The 24,494-nt window shown below is 37.7% G+C and overlaps 1 protein-coding gene and 2 non-coding genes across 3 annotated transcripts in view; 2 read left to right on the forward strand and 1 right to left on the reverse strand.

Moving 5' to 3' along the window:
- UMAD1 (UBAP1-MVB12-associated (UMA) domain containing 1) overlaps nucleotides 1-24,494 on the forward strand; it is a 265,322-nt gene that overhangs the window by 78,694 nt on the left and 162,134 nt on the right. The gene's annotated exons all lie outside the window — the stretch shown is intronic.
- LOC126024945 (U6 spliceosomal RNA) lies at nucleotides 15,303-15,409 on the forward strand. The gene has a single exon (XR_007501020.1). It is a non-coding gene; the product is annotated as a U6 spliceosomal RNA (small nuclear RNA).
- Nucleotides 18,431-18,562, reverse strand: LOC126032277 (small nucleolar RNA SNORA51). The gene has a single exon (XR_007503840.1). It is a non-coding gene; the product is annotated as a small nucleolar RNA SNORA51 (small nucleolar RNA).

Consider the following 24,494-nt stretch of genomic DNA (forward strand, 5'->3'; position numbering starts at 1 on the left):
AGAGAAAAGAGCTGGAAGTTCCAGCTCACCTCAGGAAGCTCACCACAAAGAGTGATGAGTTTAGTTAGAGAAATAACTACATTTTGAACTGTCCTAATATTGAGAATGTATGAGGGAAATGTAGAGCCTGTTTAGGGTACAGGCGGGGGTTGGGGGGGGAGGAGGGAGATTTGGGACTTGGGTGATGGGAATGTTGCACTGGTGATGGGTGGTGTTCCTTTTATGACTGAAACCCAAACACAATCATGTATGTAATCAAGGTGTTTAAATAAAAAAAAAATTAAAAAAAAAAAAAAAAGAACTTGACTATTAAGGACAAGGCACTTAACCTGACCCACCTTCTTCCCAAAAGCCAGGGTGCCCAGCCTGCAGAGAGGAGCTTTCGTGTGTGTGTGTGTGTGTGTGTGTGTGTGTGTGTGTGTGTGCGCGCGTGCGCTCGCGAGCTCTCTGTGTAGCCAGATCTTCGCTAGTCAGTTAAGAATTACCTCAGGGGTTGGGCCGTATCGATAGCACAGTAGGGCATTTGCCTTGCAAGCTGCAGATCTGGGACAGATCCGGGTTCAATTCCTGGCATCCCATATGGTTCTCTGAGCCTGCCAGAAGTAACCCCTGAGCACCACCGGATATGGCCCAAATACAAAAAAAAAAAAAAAAATTACCAAAAAAAAAAAAAAAAAAAAAGTTGGGGAAAGTAATTCCTCCCATATTCTTTTTCCCAATGATTGCTTTGGCTATTCAAGGGTGTTTATTGTTCCAAATGAATTTCAAAAGTGTCTGATCCACTTCTTTGAAGAATGTCATGGGTATCTTAAGAGGGATAGCATTAAATCTGTATAATGCCTTGGGGAGTATTGCCATTTTGATGATGTTAATCATGCCAATCCACGAGCAGGGTATGCATTTCCATTTCCGCGTGTCCTCTATTATTTCTTGGAGCAGAGTTTTATAGTTTTCTCTGTATAGGTCCTTCACATTTTTAGTCAAGTTGATTCCAAGATATTTGAGTTTGTGTGGCACTATTGTGAATGGGGTTGTTTTCTTAATGTCCATTTCTTCTTTATTACTGTTGGTGTATAGAAAGGCCATTGATTTTTGTGTGTTAATTTTGTAGCCTGCCACCTTGCTATATGAGTCTATTGTTTCTAGAAGCTTTTTGGTAGAGTCTTTAGGGTTTTCTAAGTAGAATATCATGTCATCTGCAAACAGTGAGAGCTTGACTTCTTCCTTTCCTATCTGGATTCCCTTGATATCCTTTTCTTGACTAATCGCTATAGCAAGTACTTCCAGTGCTATGTTGAATAGGAGTGGTGAGAGAGGACAGCCTTGTCTTGTACCAGAATTTAGAGGGAAGGCTTTTAGTTTTTCTCCGTTGAGGATAATATTTGCTGTTGGCTTGTGGTAGATGGCTTCAACTAGATTGAGAAAGGTTCCTTCCATTCCCATCTTGCTGAGAGTTTTGATCAAGAATGGGTGTTGGACCTTATCAAATGCTTTCTCTGCATCTATTGATATGATCATGTGGTTTTTATTTTTCTTGTTATTGATGTTGTGTATGATGTTGATAGACTTACGGATGTTAAACCATCCTTGCATTCCTGGGATGAAACCTACTTGATCATAGTGGATGATCTTCTTAATGAGGCATTGAATCCTATTTGCCAGGATTTTGTTGAGGATCTTTGCATCTGCATTCATCAGCGATATTGGTCTGTAATTTTCTTTTTTTGTAGCATCTCTGTCTGGTTTAGGTATCAAGGTGATGTTGGCTTCATAAAAGCTATTTGGAAGTGTTTCCGTTTGTTCAATTTCATGAAAGAGTCTTGCCAAGATTGGCAGTAGTTCCTCTTGGAAAGTTTGAAAGAATTCATTAGTGAATCCATCTGGGCCTGGGCTTTTGTTTTTCGGCAGACCTTTGATTACCATTCTAATTTAATCAATGGTGATGGGGGTGTTTAGATATGCTACATCCTCTTCCTTCAACCGTGGAAGATTATAAGAGTCCAAGAATTTATCCATTTCTTCCAGGTTCTCATTTTTAGTGGCGTAGAGTTTCTCAAAGTAGTTTCTGATTACCCTTTGAATCTCTCTCATATCAGTAGTGATCTCTCCTTTTTCATTCCTAATACGAGTTATCAAGTTTCTCTCTCTCTCTTTCTTTGTTAGGTTTGCCAGTGGTCTATCAATCTTGTTTATTTTTTCAAAGAACCAACTTCTGCTTTCGTTGATCTTTCGGATTGTTTTTTGGGTTTCCACTTCATTGATTTCTGCTCTCAGCTTTGTTATTTCCTTCTGTCTTCCTATTCTTGGGTCCTTTTGTTGAGCATTTTCTAGTTCTATTAGCTGTGTCATTAGGCTACTCAGGTAAGCTCCTTCTTCCTTCCTGATGTGTGCTTGCAAAGCTATAAATTTTCCTCTCAGTACTGCTTTTGCTGTGTCCCATAAGTTCTGATAGTTTGTGTCTTGATTGTCATTTGTTTCCAGGAACCTTTTGATTTCCTCCTTGATTTCATCTTGGACCCACTGGTTATTGAGTATGAGGCTGTTTAACTTCCAGGTGTTAAGGTTTTTCTTCTGAGTCCCTTTGGAATTCACAAATAATTTCAGAGCCTTGTGGTCAGCAAAGGCAGTCTGCAAAATTTCTATCCTCTTGATCTTATGGAGGTATGTTTTATGTGCCAGCATGTAGTCTATCCTGGAGAATGTCCCATGTACATTGGAGAAGAATGTGTATCCAGGTTTCTGGGGGTGGAGTGTCCTATATATATCCACTAAGCCTCTTTCTTCCATTTCTCTCCTCAGGTCTAGTATATTCTTGTTGGGTTTCAGTCTGGTTGACCTATCCAGTGTTGACAAAGCCGTGTTAAGGTCCCCCACAATTATTGTGTTGTTGTTGATATTATTTTTCAGATTTGTCAACAGTTGTATTAAATATTTTGCTGGCCCCTCATTCGGTGCATATATGTTTAAGAGAGTTATTTCTTCCTGCTCTACATACCACTTGATTAATATAAAATGTCCATCTTTGTCCCTTACAACCTTCCTGAGTATAAAGTTTGCATTATCTGATATTAGTATGGCCACTCCAGCTTTTTTATGGGTGTTGTTTGCTTGGATAATTTTTCTCCAGCCTTTTATTTTGAGTCTATGTTTGTTCTGACTATTCAGGTGCATTTCTTGTAGGCAGCAGAAGGTTGGATTGAGTTTTTTGATCCATTTAGCCACTCTGTGTCTCTTAACTGGTGCATTTAGTCCATTGACGTTGAGAGAAAGAATTGTCCTGGGATTTAACGCCATCTTTATATCAAAATTTGGTGTGTCTTTTGGGTAGTCTTGTCTTAGATTAGGTCTTTCAGTTTTTCTCTTAAGACTGGTTTTGTGTCTGTGAAGTTTCTGAGCTGTTTTTTGTCTGTGAAACCATGTATTCTTCCGTCAAACCGGAAAGTGAGTTTTGCTGGGTATAGTATTCTGGGTGAAGCATTCATTTCATTCAGTCTTGTCACAATATCCCACCACTGCTTTCTGGCATTGAGTGTTTCTGGTGACAGGTCTGCTGTAAATCTCAGGGAAGCTTGCTTGAATGTAATTTCCCCTTTTGATCTTGCTGTTTTCAGAATTCTGTCTCTATCTGTGGGATTTGTCATTGTGACTAGGATGTGTCTTGGGGTGTTTTTTCTGGGGTCTCTTTTGGTTGGTACTCTTCGAGCATGTAGGATTTGATCACCTATATTCTTTAGCTCTGGAAGTTTCTCTTTAATGATGTTTTTTTTTTTTTTTTTTTTTTTTGGTTTTTGGGCCACACCCGGTAATGCGCAGGGGTTACTCCTGGCTATGCGCTCAGAAGTCGCTCCTGGCTTGGGGGACCATATGGGACACCGGGGGATCGAACCGCGGTCCGTCTCCTAGGCTAGCGCAGGTAAGGCAGGCACCTTACCTCCAGCGCCACCGCCCGGCCCCTTTAATGATGTTCTTTTTTTTTTTTTTTTTTTTTTTTGGTGAATGATGTTCTTGACCATTGATTCTTCCTGGGAATTTTCTTCCTGGGTCTCTGGGACTCCAATGATTCTTAAGTTGTTTCTGTTTATCTTATCATAGACTTCTATTTTCATCTGTTCCCATTCTTTGACTAATTTTTCCATTGTCTGCTCATTTGCTTTAAGTTTTTTGTCCAATCTCTCCTGCTGTATGGAATTGTTATGTATCTCATCTTCCACAGCACCAAGTCTATTCTCAGCTTCTGATACCCTGTCCCAGAGCTTATCCATTTTGTCATTCACTTCGTTTACTGACTTTTTCAGTCCTGTTAGTTGACATGTTATTTCAGTTTGGAGTTTTGTGATTTCTGTCTTCATATTTTCTTGGTTCTTATTAGTGTTTTGTTCAACTCGATCCATGGTTTCTTGGAGTCCGTTGAGCATCTTCCATATTGCTAGTCTAAAGTCCTTATCTGAGAGGTTGATTAGTTGGTTGGCCATTATCTGGTCATCAGACTTGTCCTCTTCATTCTGTATGTCTGATGCTGGCCTGCGTTGTTTCCCCATTGTCACACTTGTATTGTGGGTTTTTCTACGTGTTGTGGTGGTATTCATTGGCTATATGATGTAGGCAGCACACTTCTCTGGCTCCGCCCTTTCTGGATGGGCTGACTTGTCTCTAGGGGATGGGAGTCCTCCGTGGGTGAAGCCTCACACTGGATCAAATCTTAGGCCCAAGCATTCAACGGAGAAGACAGTCCGAGGAGGAATGCTTGCTTCTGTGTTATAGCTCAGATCTTAGTGTGATTTTTTTCTTCTTGTTACGATGGTGTTCTTTTCTTAGAAAGAGCGCACGGCCGCGTAGCGAAGCGGAGCGGCGCGGCCATGCTCTGCTGGAGCGTCTTTTGCCCCACTCCCAAGAGTTTCACGCAAGAGGACAGTAGAGAAACATTTACAAGGAGCACTCACAGTCGGGCTCCACTGGGCGGGCGCAGATTCGTGTCTTTTCCCTGCCTGATGTCCCAGACAGGGCAGCTGGCTTCTGCGAAAGCCCGCCGGTTTTCACCTTCTGGAGACCCGCCCTGGAAATGGCGCCTGGAAGCGCTGATTTCTGGAGCCTCTTTTGCCCCACTCCCAAGAGTTTCACGCAAGAGGACAGTAGAGAAACATTTACAAGGAGCACTCACAGTCGGGCTCCACTGGGCGGGCACAGATTCGTGTCTTTTCCCTGCCTGATGTCCCAGCAAAATTCTTATTTTGTTAACCAAGAAATTCTATTTTCTGATGTTAACTTTTTCCTCTTTCATATTTTTCTTCTTATTGACAGTGCCATCCTTACCAATCCCTGGCTACTTTTTCAATTTGGAGCCTTTTTTCAGTCATTGCAATGTTTTGAGATAAGCCTCTCTATTATTTTGATCCTTGCCAGTTTTAGCTCTGAAATACATAGATCTTCCCTTTATCTATTTCTAGGCTATTAAACATAACTGAAGAAAAGCATAGTTGTACTAATTGATGACTGCAATGAATGATTATTTTCTACTTATTTAAGCTGTCAGCTTTCTTCTCCAGTCCTTTCTCATCAGCTGTCTTTTCATTTTTAATTAATACTGATGTTTTATTTCAATGATATCAACATTATTTTATACTTATAGTACTTGCAGCTATTCCATGCACATTGACTGCTTACCAAAATTACCCCCCACCATTATCACAGAGTCCCACCTAAATTTTCCGACCCTACTCCCCAACTATCCCTTAGGCATCTTCAGATCACAGGTCTATTGCTCACATCACAGGTGGTTTTTATTGGGACCATCTAATCACTTGTTTTAGTTTCTTTGTATTCCACATATGAGCGAGATTCCACATTTGTCTTTTTCTTTCTGGCTTACTTAGCTTATCTTTTTTTTTTTACTTTATCCACGTTTCAGGAAATGGCAATATTTTTCTTTCTCAAAGCTGAGCAGTATCCATTGTGTATATAAACCAAAGTTTTTATTCACTTGTCTATTGTCAAGCCTTTGAGCTGTTTACAGATCTTACACATAAAGTAATAATAATAATATAATAATTACAAATAATGATACAATGCATATAGATGTTTATGTGTTCTTACAATGATGTGTTTGTGTTTAGTGGTAGATACCTAGGAGTAGAACCAACTGGTTACATGGAAGCAGGGTATCTTTTTTAGAAGTTTCTAAACAATTTTCCAAAAAGACTAAGCAACTTTATTTATTTTATTTTATTTGTTTATTTGGTAAGCAGAGAGTCAGCACAGCGGTAGGATGTTTGCCTTGCACATGACTCCCAGGAGTGATGGGGGTTCAATTCCCGGCATCCCATATAGATGCCAGCATGTCAGGAGCGATTTCTGAGCACAGAGCCAGGAGTAATTCTTGAGCACTGCTGGGTGTGACCCAAAAAACAAACAAACAAAAATTTTTTAATCACCATAGATACAGAAATAGTTGAGTTTCGGTTATAAGATATATACCACCCTTCAGCAGTATAACTTTCTATCCATCAATGTTTCCACTTCCTTCCCCTTACCCCATTACCCCACCACCCCACACTCTACACAAACACACCCACCCCCATACTTAGAGACACACATTCTCCTACTCTCTTTTACTATCATTGTCATGGTAGTTGTCAGTGCAGTTAGTGTTCTAATTTTGCTCACAGCTCTTTGTGGTAAGTTTCATACCATGGGCTTGTCCTTCCAGCTTCAACTCTGTAGTCTTTGGATATTATTACCATACTGTTTTTTTTTCTTCATATATCCCATAGATGAGTGAGAATATTCTATGTATGTTCCTTTCCCTCTGACTCATTTCAATGAATGTAATACTGTCCATGTTCATTCATGCATAGGCAAATTTTATGCCTTAATTTTTCCTAACAACTGCATCGTTTTTCATTGTGTTGATGTACCAATTTCTTTAGCCACTCATCTGTTGTTGGGCATGGGTTGTTTCCAGATTCTGGCTATTGTAAGTAGTGCTACAATGGACATAGGAGTAGAGAGGGCATTTTTGTCTTTTGTTTTTGTGTTCCTGGTGTATATCCCTTGTTGTATATGAAAATATTTCCATAAGATTATTCTTTTGTGTGTGTGTGTGTGTGTGTGTGTGTGTGTGTGTGTGTGTGGTTTTTGGGTCACACCCGGCAGTGCTCAGGGGTTTTTCCAGGCTCCGTGCTCAGAAATTGCTCCTGGCAGGCACAGGGGACCATATGGGATGCCGGGATTCGAACCGATGACCTTCTGCATGCCTTACCTCCATGCTATCTCTCCGGCCTGTTGTCCCACCTTGACCTTCCAGGTGGGGGAGCTGTTGAGAGCCAAATAAATAGTTTGGGAGTGAGGTGTTCAGGGTCTTTTGCCAGAGTTGGCTGGCTGGCTCAAAGTGTGTTTTGGAGCTAGCAGCAGGCTGACAAAGGACTCTCTTCGCCCAACTTTTACCCTTTAACCCTCCTGTCTTTGTGGATTATTTGCTGCGGATAAATATTACCAAGATCTTTCCCCAAAAGGGGACAAGGGGTTGGGAATCAATTTCTCATTCTGGGAGCTCTTTGCGGATACACAAACAATCAACAAAGGAGTAAAGGGGACCCAACAAATGGGGCAACATTCCTAGTAGTGATAATGCTGGATTATATTGGAGCTCAATTTCCACTTTTTTGAGGAATATTCATATTGTTTACCATAAAGGCTGGGCTAGATGGCATTCCCAGCAGTGAATAAGAATTTTCTTCTCTCCACATCCCCGCCAGCACTGATTGTTCTTGTTCTTTGTGATGTGTGCCAGTTTCTATGGAGAGAGATGATACCTCATTGTTGTCTTGATTTGCATCTCCCTAATGATTAGAGATGTGGAGTATTTTTTCATATGCCTTTTGATCATCAGTCTTTATTTCTTATTTGAGGAAATATTTGTTTATTTCTTCTCCCCATTTTTTGATGGAGTTAGATGAGACTAAGCAACTTTTTAGAGTTCCTTTTTTTGTGTGTCCTCACCAACACTTACTATTTCCAGTTTGAATTTTTGTATAGACACTTGGATCTGGCATGAGTTGATACCCTATTGTTTTAATTTTCACTTCCCTGGTAATCAGTGTTACTGAACCATTTTTTATATACCTGTTGTTCATCTTTGTGAGTTTTTTTATGAAGTGTCTATTAATTTACTCTTCTCAATTTTTAGAGTAAGTTTCTTTTGTTGTTGTTGTTGAGTCTTGAGAATATCTTGGATATTAGCCATTTGAACAAATGGCTAACTAGTTTCTAGAGCACAATTTTTCGAAGGGTCTCTCCTTGCTCCACTTTATGCTCTTTAATCGGATGTTGTAAATTAAAAACCCAAACATCTTTGGGTTCTCAATTCTAACCTATTTATCTGAAAGTCTGTCTGTTATAGCACTAGGCAATTTTGATTACTAAAGTTTTGTCGTAGAGATTAGTGTCTGTGAATGTGATGTCTTTCTTCTGCTTTTTCATTAGGATTATTTTAACCTTTTCAGAAGTTATGTGGTTCCATAAGACCATCAATTTTATCTTAATGGATTATGTATATCAACCTAGCCTCACCTTTATTACCTCTTAGGTGTCATCTAAAAATACCAATGTCTTATTTTTGCCTCTAGGTATTTTGAAAAAATTGACCTGGAGTGCACTTCTCAGTGACTCTCAGGCATTTTGGGGCTGATTTTGATGTTGTTGGTTTACTCCTGGCTCTGTGCTCAGATATCACTCCTGGCAGGCTCAGGAGACCATATGGAATACTTGGGATTGAACCCTGGTTTGTCCCAGGTCGGCTGCATGCAAGGCAAACATCCTACTGCTGTACTATCGCTATGGCCCCCAGTTTCATACTTAAATCATTTCAGCAGCATAACCACCATGAGTGCCTGCTTCTTTCCATCATTGTCTTTGAGTATCTTTTCATCATTTCTCCTCTTCCCTTATCCTTCACAAGCTCAGTATTATTGTCTTCAGTCATTCATTCCTCGCTTCTTTTTCTTTTTTTCCCACATATAAAAGAGATCATTCAGTATCTGTCTACTGATTTTCTTTATTTAATATTTTGCCCTTGAATTCCATCCATGTAGTAGAAGATTGCTTTTCTTTTTTTTGTTTTTTTGTTTTTGGTTTTTGGGCCACACCCGGTGTTGCTCAGGGGTTACTCCTGGCTGTCTGCTCAGAAATAGCTCCTGGCAGGCACAGGGGACCATATGGGACACCAGGATTCGAACCAACCACCTTAGATCCTGGATCGGCTGCTTGCAAGGCAAACGCCGCTGTGCTATTTCTCCGGGCCCAAAGATTGCTTTTCTTATAAAATGCCATTGTGTATGTAGACCACGATTTCTTTATTCAGCCATCTTTTCTTGGGCATTTTGGTTGTTTCCAAATCTTGGCTATTGTGCTGCAATGAAAATGGGTAGAAATGTCTTTCACAGTCCTGTTATATCTTATTTTTGGCAAATGAAAAAATATTCATTCTCTCATGAAGTTCCATTGGAATATTTTTTCCTGAAAATTCTCCATTGTCCTTAACTGCTATGTAAGTTATATAAAGAGAATAAAGTAGGCAGAATATTAAAGAGAAAAGGAAGCAATTATTTTTCCCAACTCTTCCTTTTTCTACAAGTATGATGCTTCCAGTGCTTTCCTGAATGCCTTTGTGCAGTAACTTTCTTTTTTATATTTATAATATCTTTATTATCTTTTGTTATATAATAGACTACTCAAAGTTAGTATCATAAAATGATAATTTGTTATTATCTTTATTATCACTTCTATTTCTGTGGGCTGACTAGTTTTAATATGACAGTTCTTCATTGAGTTCTTCATGTGGTTGTAATCAGGTATTGGCTGCAGTTTCTGTCATTACAAATCTTGGCTAAGCTTGATGTCCAGAGTGGCTTGCTTACATGACTGCCAATATGCTGGCATAAGCTAAGGCTGTGAAAAAGAATATCTATATGTAACCTCTCCAGGTCCTTGGATTTCTCGTAAAATGGTAGCTGGATTCTAAGATCTTGTTTATTAGACAGGAAGTAGAAGCTGCCAAGCCAGTTAAGAGCTACACCCAGAATCACTACAGTCTCACCCACAATGTTCCATTGGTGAAAGTATCTCAGAAATTGTTTCCAGATTCAAGAGTATAGTGAGTTCTTATTGGGAAAATATTGCAAATGAATACATATGATGGGAGATACTGTGTTTCCTTTGGAAAAGAAAACTTATTACAATCATAAATACAAAAACAGATTAAAAGAAGGTGGTTAAAAGACTACCAAATACCTTCATCAATTAAAAAACAAATAATAGCAGCTGGGGAAGATAGCTCAATGGGACTAGGAGTCCCATTTGTCTCTCAGCACACTCAGCAGGGGTCCTCAAACTTTTAAACAGGGGGCCAGTTCACTGTCCTTCAGACTGTTGGAGGGCCAGATTATAGTAAAAACAAAAATTATGAACAAATTTCTATGCACACTGCATATATCTTTTTTTTTTTTTTTGTGGTTTTTGGGTCACACCCGGCAGTGCTCAGGGGTTACTCCTGGCTCCATGCTCAGAAATTGCTCCTGGCAGGCACGGGGGACCATATGGGACGCCAGGATTCGAACCGATGACCTTCTGCATGAAAGGCAAACGCCTTACCTCCATGCTATCTCTCCGGCCCCAAATATATCTTATTTAGAAGTGAAGAAACAAAATGGGAATAAATACAATATGTGGCCCGCGGGCCGTAGTTTGAGGACCATTGGATAGTCCTTGAGTACTACAGGGAGTAATTTCTGAAAACTTCTGGGTGTGGCCCTCAAGACAAAGAAAAACATGTAATAAGAATATTGATTACACCTGCCTTTGGGTCTAGTGAGTTATTAAAGGACATTAGGCAAAAGGCTAGTGTGCTGCTAATCCTGTTGAGGACCCAATTGGGTCCTCAGCATCACACAGTCACCTGAGCATCACAGGATGCAGTTCTGGTGATTGACCTACATCTGCACTGCCAGGTGTGGCCATGGAGGCAACTGAGTAACACTAGATGACCTGGGTACTCCTCAAAACTACAGGGCTCATAATCACCACATTCCTCTGTCCTTGTATTGACCTGCTTTCCTGGTTAGCATAGAATTTCCCAGAAGAACCCCTGGGCCTCATGAATAACTCTTGAGAGACACCCAGAACAAAATCAGAACCACAGACCTTGGTTGAATATTACCAATTTTTCTACAATACCCATTTTTCTATTCCAGGATACTATAACGAATCCAGTATTGCTCAACATGCTATATTATATCTTGACGTGTTACATTGTTTTTCTTACTACAGTCCTTTAGGGAGTAGTTTATTTTAAAACATGCATCTTTATAAATAGAAAAATGTTAAAATATAATCTAAGTCAATGAGAAATTTTGTAGTTTTTAAAATTTAGCCTTTTTAGGATAAATAAATATTTATATAAATACATAAATACAAAAATATTTCTAATGAGTCACTATTGGTTTTATAACATGGTCAAAAATAATAAAATTTCTAATAGAAATATGTAAATTATAGTCATTTTAGATGTTTAAATATACTCTTTTTAGGTTTTTTAATATTTTTACATTAAGTTCAAGCCTTAAAATTGTTGTATTTGTAACAGAAAAAAATAGTATAATTTAAATTAGTGTGAATAAGACTATAACATTGCAGTTTAAATTTATAGACTTCAACATAACCACCATTTTTGGTGATCCAACATTCAGTCTTATTTTCCACCTCATTGAAAACATTCTCCAGCTGCTGCAGAGTGATTTCATAAATTGCATTCATGATCCTGGCTCCAAGTTACTTTAAAGAATGTAGTCGAGATGAATACACAGCAGTCTTAACATAGTCCCATAAAATATAGTTCAGTGGAATAGGTCAAGTTTAAAGTTGCAGAAAGATTTCATAAACACCCTGAGTAGATGGGCACTAAAACTTTTAATGTGTTATATGGAAAAACCTTATAAAGGATGGCAGTGGTCCAAAAGTAGATTAAGTTGGTCATCTATGAAAAAATTCCTACTACTGATGGTTCTTAATAGTATCACCTGCTACTTCTTTCATATTAAATTGTGTGAAATAACACATTCTGTAAACTGATGACTACTTATTTATTTAATAAATCCATCCTCTGTCATAAGAAATAGAGTTATTTATTAGACCCAAAAGGTCTTAAGCCAGAAATGTCAGGCATTTTTGCTTACAAACGGTGTTGCAATTATATATTGTTTTTTTGTTTTAAACAGCATAAGTTCCACACCATATCCAGTTGGCATGTTTGTTCATTAACTGGCAAAAACTCCAGAATCTCTGGATAGTCAGTTGAATGCCAGACCTGTGTGGTAGTTGTGTATAATTTTGAACATATTATTATGCTCTGAGTTTGTTCTGAAGGCTGACAGTTTGCCCTCTGATACATGTCCTTTGTCAGTTTTATTTATTGGTTTAGTCGGAATATCTTTCATACAATGATTACCGTTGTTATCCCAGAGAATATGGCAAACCAATATAAACTTTAGATTTCTAAATTAGAATTGTGATCCCCTTGATAAAAGACATTGCATGTATTTTGAAATTAACATGATCACATGAAATATTAGAATGTGGTAATTATGTTGCCAGACATTATGCACAATTAATCCCAGGGTAATTTTTTTCTACTAGTAGTATGCCAGCTGAAGTTAGAAATCCTGATAAAATACCTTGATAATATTCAATTTTGTCTCCAAATTTTTATATAAATGTTTATGATAACATGTTATTTATATCCATGTATTTTAATTGCTTAATGTACTCCACAGCTTGGAACTGTTTCTATTTCTTATACTGCACATTAAGACAGATTTCCTACTAATCAATAACATTATGATTTTCTGTATGTAAATGAGTAATTGTTTTAAATAATTCTTTTTTTTTCCGGGCCACACCCATTTGATGCTCAGGGGTTACTCCTGGCTAAGCACTCAGAAATTGCCCCTGGCTTGGAGGGACCATATGGGACGCCGGGGGATCGAACTGTGGTCCTTCCTTGTCTAGCGCTTGCAAGGCAGACACCTTACCTCCAGCGCCACCTCGCCAGCCCTGAGTTTTAAATCATTCTAAACATTTTATTTCTTTTAAGCTTTCAAGGAACTTCTGTTATTTTTGGCTATAGTTAGAAATTAATAGTATGCTTGAATTCCAAAATACAGAATTATTCTTTCCCACTTAAAAAATCCATTGAATTCAAATTATTGTTATCAAAGTTAATAGGGTGACAGACTTATTTCTTTTGAGAGTAAGTCCCTAATATGGTAATCTTGAGAAGACTCAAGGTGTCTTAAGAGTTGCACCTTCTATAGTGTGATTTCAGGAATGGTTGATCTTTTAAACTGTTCAGTTTATACTTAGTGTGGATATACAACTTTCACAGTTCCCAGAAATACTGTAATTCTTTTTTCTCTTTTTGAAGCAATAGCTAACATTTAGGGGGCCAAAGAGATAGCATGGAGGTAGAGCATTTGCCTTGTATGCAGAAGAACGGTGGTTCAAATCCCGGCATCCCATATGGTCCCTGGAACCTGCCAGGAGCAATTTCTGAGCATTAGAACCAGGAGTAATCCTTGAGCCCTTGAGCGCTGCCGGGTGTGACTCAAAATCCAAAAAAAAAAAAAAAAAAAAGCTAACATTTAATCATTTAATTTTGTTTTGGGGCCACACCTAGAAAGGCTTCGGTCTTACTCCTAGATCTGCACTCAGGGTCTACTCCTGGCATAGCATGTGAAAACATAAAGGATGCCCAGGATCCAATCCAGGTTGGCAATGTGCAAGACAAGCTCCCTACTTGCTATATTATCTCTTTAGTCCTATCACATTTGTGAACTTCTTAAAGATTCAAATCTAATGGCATTAGTTAAAATTTTTTACATTTAGTTAAAATAATTAAAATATGTATGTAGAAAAAAAAGGGATCCTACAGTAATTAACTTTTAAGTGACATATACATTTTTTGGCAAACCACTTAAGAACCTTTATTCTCAATTTAATCAGGTTGATCCAAACATCCAAACATCTTTTTTAGTTTTTCTAAAACATTGCTTATTCTTTATAGGAGATTTGGAGAAATATTCATGGATTTTCTTCCATTTAGCCCTAAAGTTTGTGACATTTTTAATTATCCATAATTGGAAAATGGCTTTGAGAGTATAACAAATTTATCTCTTTAGTAAAAGGAAAATACATTTATTGCAAAGAGCTTTTTCTTTGCTGGTGGATTGTTTTTTTGATCATGACAGTAAAATGCTTAATGTTAATGGATTTTGTACTGTTATTCCCAGTGATTTTAGTGCATTCTCTTTTCTTTCTTGATTGCAGTTGGGATTTTTAGTGTTTTTAGTAGTTTTGGTTGTACATCTTTTCAGATTAAAAATTAGTCATTTCTCTCTTCAACTCCCAGTATAAACATTACTTATTATGACCTTAAAAGTTTAGTCTTTGGCAATGTCTGATCCTCTTCCTCAGAGAGATCCCTTTGGATTTTTGTACTTCTATTTTTAAATCACTGCATTTCTTTATCTCCATTTAGCTCTTGTCAAACAATGGATTGTCTGGTCACAGCTACATTTTCCAATTTCCAGTTTGAGGAACTTGGATTTAAATGTTTCATCACCTGCTGTCTTTAGATTGAGTTCTGCTAATTTCAGTTGTATCTGTTCATGGAATACTTTCGATGTATTAGTTGTCTTGATTTATTTCTTTACAATTTGCTATTAAGTGAAGGCCTTCTAATGTGCATGATAGAACATAAATATGTTTTCATTTTTTTTCTTCAGTTGAGTTCCTTCAGTTGAGTGTCTTCCAAACATCTTTTTATTTTTTTTTTTATGAAAGATTTTTGTCTCTTTGAAACCCCAAATTTTAGCTTTATAGTTTTGATAAGGGCAAAATGGGAAACAATAGATTCATTTTTTTAGTATGTTGATAAGGGATTCATTAGTCTTCAACACAATTTATGTGGCTGACATTAGCTCTTCTTCATTGTGGTTGCCACTACAGAGTCGGCCACTTTCCATTCCCTCTTGATAAAAAGACAAACTGAAAACATCAGGGTATCCAGAGGTCACTAAGGTTTCTAGTTTCTTGTAGACTCTGCTTTACCCAGAACCTCCTCATTAGGGCTTTCCCCTTCCCTACATGGTCAATCCCTTTCTTGGTTCATGTTTAGAGGCTCCAAAATTTATTTGCTCTACAAACCTCCTCCTTTTTGAAACTTAGAAAAATTATTTTTAGAAAACATAATACTCGTGCTCGCTTCGGCAGCACATATACTAAAATTGGAATGATACAGAGAAGATTAGCATGGCCCCTGCGCAAGGATGACACGCAAATTCATGAAGCGTTTCATATTAAAAAAAAAAAAAAGAAAACATAATACTCAGTACAGCACTGGAAACCTCTCTTCATTGAACAAATAGAACACAGCTCCAATTGCACATAATGTTAATAACACTGACTTACTTGCTCGTTCCAGTGCCCCATATGAAATGGATAACCCACTGAGGGAAGCTGTGTTACCAGGGCTCTTGGAAGTCATATTTGAGAGATAATAGACTGTCTCTTTGGTGGGAAGGGGATAAAGGAAGTTGGTTTTGTTATTTGTTTGTGTAACCCCTAACAGTGCTCAGGGTGGTGCTCCAAGTTCCTTGTTCCAAGTTCTGTGTAGCTTTCAGCGATGTTCAAAGAACCATGCTGTGCTAGGCTTTGAACCTAGACATTTTATATTTAAAGTAGGGCTCCAAACCTTTGAGCTACCTCTCTGAACCCACAAGAGTAGTTTTTCTTTAATTTTTATTTTCTGGTTTTGTACCATATCTACTAGTATTAGGTGTGCTACTCCTGGTTCCTTGTTCAAGAGTCACTCCCTGTGGTTATTTGGGGACTATGTGGAGTTGAGGATGAAACCCAGGCCTCCTGAATGCAAGGCTGACACTCTAGTCCACTAAGCTATATCTCTTTGACCTGTAAAAGGAGTTAGGAAGCTTACGAGCTTTTAAATGTTTACATATTAATTTAGGGAACGCCTCTATTGATTATTGAGTCATATGTCACAATCTAAATATCTGTACTGCTGTTTCACATCTGGGATTTTGTAGAGCTAATTAAATTCTCTGGGCCTCAGTGTAATCAGCTCTGAAAGGATGATGACATTGTCTCAGAAGGGCTTCTGTGATGTTTTGATTACATAGTTTTTGTAACATATGCAGCACAGTCAGTGCTGAGCACAGAGTTATTTCAGCTCTTCTCCAGCAAAAAGTTTTGGTTTCTGCCCAAGGCCATGCCAAGTTGTTAAATCTGGGCTTTGTATTTACTTTGTCCATTATTTAAATCCCAGAGCTTATTTTAGTCATATAGTGGGACTAAAAACCTAAAGGAAAACAATTTCCAATACAGAATAGTGTAAACCAAAGTAGAGAATAATATTATTTATTTCATTTCACTTATGATTATTTCTTTACTTAATTTCAATGCTTTATCAGTGATTGTACAATTATTTTAAAATATACTTTAAACTATACATTAAACATTTGTAAATACACTTAGATTTTAATCATAGAAAGTACTTTGCAGTTTTAGGGGCCACATTTGGCAGGGGTTACTCCTGGCTCTGTGCTCAGGAATCACTATTAGTGGGCTCAGGGACGATATAGCATGCTCAGGATCAAATCTCGGTCTGCCAAATGCAAGGCAGGTGCTTTACCCACTGTAAATTACTCTAGCTCCTGCTTTAAAATACTTTACTTTTATTTCTTTTATTGTTTTACTTTAAAGAAAATGAGTCACATCATTGACATGGTTGACCATAAAACATTTGTTTCCAGATAAGTGAAAACATTTACTAAAAAAAAAATATGGGGCTGGAGATAGTGCAGTGGTATGACGTTTGCCTTGCAAGCGGCAGACTCAGGACCAAAGGTGATTGAATTCCCGACATCCCATATGGTTCCCCATGCCTGCCAGGAGCGATTTCCGAGCAGAGAGCCAGGAGTAACGGCTGAGCACCGCCAGATGTGACACCCCCCTCAAAAAAAGAAAAGAAAAAGAAAGAGAGAGAAAGAAAGAAAAAGGAAGGAAGGAAGGAAGGAAGGAAGGAAGGAAGGAAGGAAGGAAGGAAGGAAGGAAGGAAGGAAGGAAGGAAGGAAGGAAGGAAGGAAGGAGGGAAGGAGGGAAGGAAGGAAGGAGGGAAGGAGGGAAGGAGGGAAGGAAGGAAGGAGGGAAGGAAGGAAGGAAGGAAGGAAGGAAGGAAGGAAGGAAGGAAGGAAGGAAGGAAGGAAAGGAAGGAAGGAAAGGAAGAAGGAAAGAAGGAAGGAAGAAAAGAGAAGGAAGGAGAAAGAAAGAAAGAAAGAAAAAGAAAGAAAGAAAGAAAGAAAGAAAGAAAGAAAGAAAGAAAGAAAGAAAGAAAGAAAGAAAGAGAAAAGAAAGAAAGAATAAAAAGGAAGAGAAGAAACGTTAGGAAAAAAAGTAAGAAAAAAGAAAAGTACAATGACAAGAACATTTGTGAAACTTACTGTATCTCCAATGAAGTCATTATAAAACAGTGGCAGAAAGTTTAATGAGCTCTTGTTAGCTGTCCATTTTGTTAAATTGGTGTCATCCTATAGGGATGTTATCATCATACAAATGAAGTTTCCAGAAATCCAAAGCAGTATTAATGATACTGTGACTTTTAGGGACAAGTATAGAGCTATCAGGCCTCCTGGAGGAAGAAAGATATGGGAAGAGGGTATCTGCATTTGCTCTAATAGCTCCAAAACTGGTGTGCCTATGATTATAGCCTGAGTTTATAACCTGAAGTAGAGGGATGATGAAGTGAGGCCATTGGGAAAACGGTCATTCTGAGTGATGGAGGCACCAGGCATAGCTTCCACAGGCCCAGGGTCTTGGCTTACATTTTTCTCCCTAGATGGCGAGTTATCTGCTGCGTGGGCTAAAGTACATTACTTTTTTTGTTTGTTTGTTTGTTTGTCTTGTTTTTGGGCCACACTCAGTGATACTCAGGCTATGTGCTCCTGGCTTGGGGGACCATATGGGACACCGGGGATTGAACCCAGGTTCATATTGGGTCAGCCATGTGTCAGCCGAGTGCAAGGCAAATGCCCTACCGCTGCGTTATAGCTCTGGCCCATTAAATACTTTACTTTTAATTATTTTGCTAAATAACTATCCTAGGACGTAGCATAATTGCCTTTTATATAAATTAACTTAAAAGAAAATGTGAATGTGGGCAGGTAGTCAAATATTATAGTAGCCAAATATTATAGTAGTCAGATGAAGAGAAATGTAGGAGCACCAACTTTTTAAGATTGGCTTATTTTATTCTAACTAATCTTGCACATTTCATTTCTCTTGGTTGTTTTTTTCCCTTGACTTATTTTTTTGTCCCCTAATTCACAATACAGACCAGGCAAAGGGCCTGGTTGAGGTGTATATGGGTTGCATTTACTGGACCTCCTCTTTCTATACAGTTAGTGTAAAGAACACAGCCTGTGGTAAGCATTGAGAGGCTTGACTAACTGTTGATACTTTTTGTCTGCTCTTACTAATCATCTATAGATTATATTTAAAGAATCCACATTGGTATTTACCCTATATTTTCCCTACTATATGGTATTTCAGCTATGTAGGGACTACTATAAGTAACTTCTTTGGCAATTGGATAAGTTAATATTCTGTAATTATTCAGTGCTGGAACAAACTTTGAGAATAAATCTAGTCTAGTAGGTAGGAACTTTGATTCTGGAACTTATTTGATCAACATTTAAATATGGCATGACATTAAATAGTTTTTCATTTTTAAGAAAATTACATACTACCTTTCTGCATAAGTTTCTCTGTATGTTAAATTGGATACTAGTAATGCCTAATTATCAAATTGTTATAAAGACTCAAAATATACATGTTGAGACAGATCATCATTTGTATACACTATTTTAAAAAGCATTAGTTTCTATTATATATGGAAGAAGCCAGTGTTCCAACACCACTCCATCAGCATTGTGACCTTCCCTTTAACATTGTCCCCTTTTTCCTACCTATTCTGCAATCTTGCCACCTTAGAAGGCACAGAATAATTTATTTTATATCACTTGTTACAAAAAAAACTAATAAAAGTATTTAAAAACACCAGTATAACAAAATTTGTGAAAATTTTTATACCTTTCAATGAGGTCAGTAAGTCTTTGAAGGTTTGCTAAGATGTCTATTGCTCATTGAGCGTTCTGAGTAATTGGCTTCTCTGTAACTTTTCCATCCAACTTGGTGTGGTCCTACAGGGCTATCACTATGTGGGAATTAGGAGGTGCTGTGCTCCAGGAATTCCAGGATCCGTAGAACTGGGATCATAAGTGTCTTTGGCTTGATTTAGCTGGCATCTCTTCTGAGATAAGTAGTGGAGCTGTGAAGCTGTGCCCTGTGCCCTTGCTTACAGTGGTGGCAGTTGTGGGATGTGGGTTGAGTACTAGGGCTTCTGGTAGCATGAGGGCTCATAGGGGTGCTTCCTACACCCATTACAAGAAGATCCCAAAGTTCTCGACCAAAAACCTATATTCCTGGAATTTCTTGTCTCTGCTGATATTAGTCATGAAGCAGTGAAATTGGGCCATTTATATGATTTGCCTGGTGATGGCTGTATTCTTCTGGGTAGGGCTTCCATGGCATCAGCAGTGTTGATGGAACTTGGCCCACTCCTCTCTCAATGGTTTCCCATCATTTTCAGCCTGACCAGTATACACATGAGTTTTAGAGGCTTGGTTTGCATCTCTTCTGAGATTAATGGTGAAGCTGTTGAATTCGCTGGTGATGTGGCAGCCGCTATGGGATAATAACCTAGTTTTTTACGTCATTATTAAGAAGATAATTGCATGGCCACCTAATAAAATACCATTTTCATATATGATAAGGATTATAATTATTTTGAGTTGGTTAAAGGTTCTTTATATAACATTAAATAGCAGTTAATGAAAACATTTTATTTTAAAAATATTTTTATGACCAAAGCCTAGTAGAGTCATTGGAAGAATTTGGTCTACTTTATGAAATTTCCAGTATGGAATCTGAAATGCTGAACTTGAAAAGAAACAAACAAAACAGAAGCTTGTTTTTTCTGTTTTCTTAGTGTCAAAAAATAAATCACTGCCATATTAATCAAGTCATAATGTTTTAGTCATCTCTGTTTGAGTTGGATAGCTTTGGGTATTAAATGACTGGCCACTCGTTCAAGCAGGACCTGGTGATAATTAATGGCCTGTTGTTCAAATAATATTACTAGATTGTTGCATCACTGTTAAACTATAGGTAAATAATGTGGATGTACAGAACTTTCAGTAAGTTATTAATATGAATGAACAGCTCTGTGAATATAACCAAATATGTTGTCATATATGTCAATTTTACCAAATGTCATGCATTAAGAAAAATTTTTTAATAATTTTTATTGATACCAGTGTGAATTACAAGTCTTTCACAGTTGTATTTCAGGTACATAGTGATAGTGAATTAGGATCATTCCCACCTCCAGTGATGAGCACTCTCTGCCCTAATTCCCAGCATGTCTTGCATATTCAACCCTTAACCCCCTGGACTACTAGCGTAACAGGTCCATTTTCTGTATACTTGTAGTTTGAGTCTCTTGATTCTATTGTCATTGACTTTGGGTTGGGTATTTAGGTTTTACCATTTTTTATTTCCACTCAGTTTTTCCAAGAGCACTTGGCCCCCCAGTCCTATCCACTTTTTTTTTTTCTCAGTTTGTAGGAAGACATAGAAATATGAGAGAGAACAAGATGATTCATGTTCTGTGGTTCTGTAAAAGAAAAAAATGGCGGGAGTCCCTGTTTAGAAGCTATAAGTATAAATAAAATTAAAAGTATAAAGAAAAAATAAATAAAAATGAGTGCATATATGGCAAGGTTTTCTTTCTCTCTTTCTTTCTTTCTTTCTTTCTTTCTTTCTTTCTTTCTTTCTTTCTTTCTTTCTTTCTTTCTTTCTTTCTTTCTTTCTTTCTTTCTTTCTTTCTTTCTTTCTTTCTTTCTTTCTTTCTTTCTTATTATTTATTTATTTTTGCATAGGTGCAGTAAATATTGGGGAAATTAGAAAGGAAATTCTCTTGGCCTAAGTGTGTGTCTTTATCCTTGAAGCATACTATCATGAGACCGACTACAGCCTTCGGACATATTAGTTGTCAAACCCCAAGGTCTTTATGGTGCCAGGAAACGTTCTGCTCAATCATGGTTGTAAGAGTAATTAGTTGTCAGAGTAATTAGTAATTCAGTAATTAGAGAACTTGTTTTTTGCACAGATCCTTGGACGAAGCCTAGGATAGTGTCTTTCTTTATGGTCTCAGGAAAAGTTCTGCTCAGTTGCGATTGTTGTCTTCTAGTATTAATGATCTTGGTTTATACACAGATACTAAGGGGGAGGGTCTTCTGATTTCATCTCACCATTAGGTGATGAGGTAAGGCAACCTGCCCTTAGTTCAAGATTGTTACTGTTTCCTCATCATCAGGATTTCATATGAACCTACCTGGCTCAAGTTGGTGCCAGCATGGTATAAGGGCCTTCCCCCCGACCCCCAAGGGGGGTTGATTTCTGGTCCTGGTGCAGGGAACTGTGCCAGTTCTCTGAGGTTGGGTTCCGGGGTTTGGGGTTGGACAGTCAATGTCTGATCACTTGAGGTCTGGTCTAGTTCTCATGACAAATGTTCAGGATGTAGGTGCCCTACCGATATTATAAAATTAATGGATTCTTATCTCTATTAGAAAATAATGTGTCTTTTTTTTAAATACTAGATCCCTCAAGCCTTGTAGGATTCTTGAATCTAGAATGACTACCAGAAAAGAATTTGTTTCTATACATAAGATTTCCCCATTTTATTGTGTCTATGCAATAAGAATGATGCCATATCATATTATTAGTGCTTTTGAGGGTAAAAATGATAAGCTGAACAATTTCTGTGCCCTGGTTTTGACCTGAGCTCATATCCCAAGTAATACTTTTCTGCTAGAATTTCTTACTAAGCAGAACCAAAACAAGGGGGAAAAAGGAGGTGGATGGAGGAGTCTACCTCTACATATGGAAATAAACACACTCAGAGTAAACATACAAAGAAAATATTGATATCCCCCATTAAGTCTTTTGAGATAGTCAGAGGGGGGTTATGATTCCAGGGCACATTTTCACCCCGCACTATGGTCTTATGGAGTCTATTTTGCTGAGTGTTTTCTTTTTCTTTTTCTTTTTTTTTTTTTTGGATCACACCTGGCAGCACTCAGGGGTTACTCCTGGCTCTACACTCAGAAATTGCTCCTGGCAGGCACGGGGGAACATATGGGGCACTGGGATTTGAACCACCATCCTTCTGCATGAAGGCAAATGCCTTACCTCCATGCTATCTTTTTGGCCCCATTGCTGAATGTTTTCATCATGAATGGATGTTGGATTTTGTCAAAGGCCTTCTCTGCATAGATTGATATGATCATGTGGTTTTTGTCTTTTATTGGTGTTGTTGATGTAATGTTTGCTGTTGATTGATCTGTGTAACTTGAACCATCCTTGCATCATCTCTGGGATGAAACTCTCTTGGGCTTGGTGTATAATATTTTTGATGTGTTGTTGGATTCGGTTTACTAAGAGTTTATTAAGAATTTTTGCATCCATGTTCATTAGTGGGATTAGTCTGTAGTTTTCTTTCTTGGTGTTATCTTTGTCAACTTTGGGAATGAGCATGATATTAGCTTCATAAAAGGAATTACAAGGATTCCTTTGTTTTCAATGTTTTGGAAGGATCAATGGTAGTAATTCTTCTTTGAATGTTTGATAGAACTCACCTGTAAAACCTGAACTTTTATTCTTGGGGAGTTTCTTAAATACTGTTTCAATTTCCTTTGTTTTGATTGTCCTGTTTAGGCTTTCTACTTCCTCCTTGTTAAGTGTCAGAGGATGATATTTTTCCAGGAATCTGTCCATTTCTTCTGGGTTCTCTATCTTAACTGAGTACAGTTGTTCATAAAAGGCCCTCATGATGTGTTGTATTTCTTGAGGTTCTATTGTAATCTGTCCCCTTTCATTTGTGATTCAATTTGAGTGTTTTTCCTGTGAGTCTTGCCACCATTTTTTCTATCTTTTTATTCCTTCAAAAAACCAGCTCCTGTTCTCATTGATTCTTGGTATTATTTTATTTGTTTCTATGTTTTTTATTTTTATTCTGTTTTTTTTATTTCTTTTTCTATCTGTATTTAGGTTCCTTTGTTGCTGGTTTTCCAGATACTTAAGATCTTCCTTTTAGCTGTTAATTTTGTCATTTTCCTCTTTCCTAATGTAGGCCTGTATTGCTATGAGTTTCCCCCAATTACGTGCCATAGAGTTTGGCAGTTTGTTTCTTTATTGTCATTCGTCTCAAGAATTGTCATTCTTTCTTGATTTCCTCTCTGATCCAGCTGTTGTTGAGCAGCATGTTGTTTAGTCTTCAGGTAGTAGATTTTCTTCACATATTCTTTTTACAGTCAATGTTGATCTCTGTTGGATTGTGGTTTGATACGGTGCTTGGTATAATTCTTTTATTTGTGATTTTATATAACTTAGTTTTGTGTCTAAGGTATGGTCTATTCTAGAAAATGTTCCACGTGCACTTGAGAAGAATATGTATTCTGCTTTCTGAGAATAGCATACGCCCGTTAGTCCTAGTTCTTCTAGTTTTTCATTTAGGGCTCTTATGTCTTTGGTAGTGTTCTGCTTAGTGAATCTTTCTAGTGACGTGAATGATGTGTTGAAATCTGCCACAACTATCATATTTCCATCCATATGTTTCTCCCGGTTTGTGAGCAAAAGTCTTACATGTTTTGGTGGCTCTACGTTTGATGCATAAATGTTGATCAGAGTTAGTACTTTTTGGTCTAATGTTCCCCTTATCCTTAAGTAGTGTCCATCTTTGTCTTTGAGTACTTCCTTGAGGTTGAATGTAATTTGGTCTTACATGAGTATGCTGCCCCAGCCTTTTTGTTTGTTTTCCATGATTCCCATCCATTTATCTTCAAGTTCATCTATGCGATTCTCTATTTCTGTAATTCTGCTATTATGTCTTGCTAGCATATTTTTTAGTTTCGTAGTTCCATACATATGGATTCTCTCATCTGATAGAGTTCTTTGATTTGGTTGAATTGCTTATCTATAGATTTCTTAATTTCTTTGGCAAGTGATTCCTTGAATCCATTGTTAAGACAATAAATGCTGATTTTAGGGGTTCTCATCTATAGGGTTTGTGATCTTTGGAAGACTTGGAAATTTGGAAAGTAGGATTTCTCTCCATATCCTCAGTTGTGTATTCCTTAGTTTTCCCCCTTGTTTTTTGCATTTGGGTGGATTGGAGTGCCGGAGTTTCAGGGTGTTTATAAAAAGTGGTCTGTTTAATTGTATAAGAGATGGTTGGAGGTATATCTGTTTTG

The sequence above is a fragment of the Suncus etruscus genome, chromosome 1 (genome assembly GCF_024139225.1).
Source record: "Suncus etruscus isolate mSunEtr1 chromosome 1, mSunEtr1.pri.cur, whole genome shotgun sequence".
Classification (NCBI taxonomy): Eukaryota; Metazoa; Chordata; class Mammalia; order Eulipotyphla; family Soricidae; genus Suncus; species Suncus etruscus.